The following is a 215-nucleotide window of genomic DNA, read 5'->3' on the forward strand; positions in this document are numbered from 1 at the left end:
TCCACCATGCAAAAGAGTATGCATCAAAAACTCACAAGGCTCTTGAGTAGGTAAGTATCATAATCACCCATGGACCCACGTCCATGTAATAACATCTGGGAGCTCTGCTCCACCAGATCCCCACGCCATGGCAATCTCGACGATGTTGGCTGACATCGAAGAATCAAGTGGTCACAACCGCAAATATAACTTGTGGCCTAGCCACATATAACAAC

Source organism: Theobroma umbraticum, unplaced genomic scaffold, assembly GCF_002168275.2.
Source record: "Theobroma umbraticum cultivar Fairchild unplaced genomic scaffold, ASM216827v3 scaffold_526.0, whole genome shotgun sequence".
In the NCBI taxonomy this organism is placed as follows: Eukaryota; Viridiplantae; Streptophyta; class Magnoliopsida; order Malvales; family Malvaceae; genus Theobroma; species Theobroma umbraticum.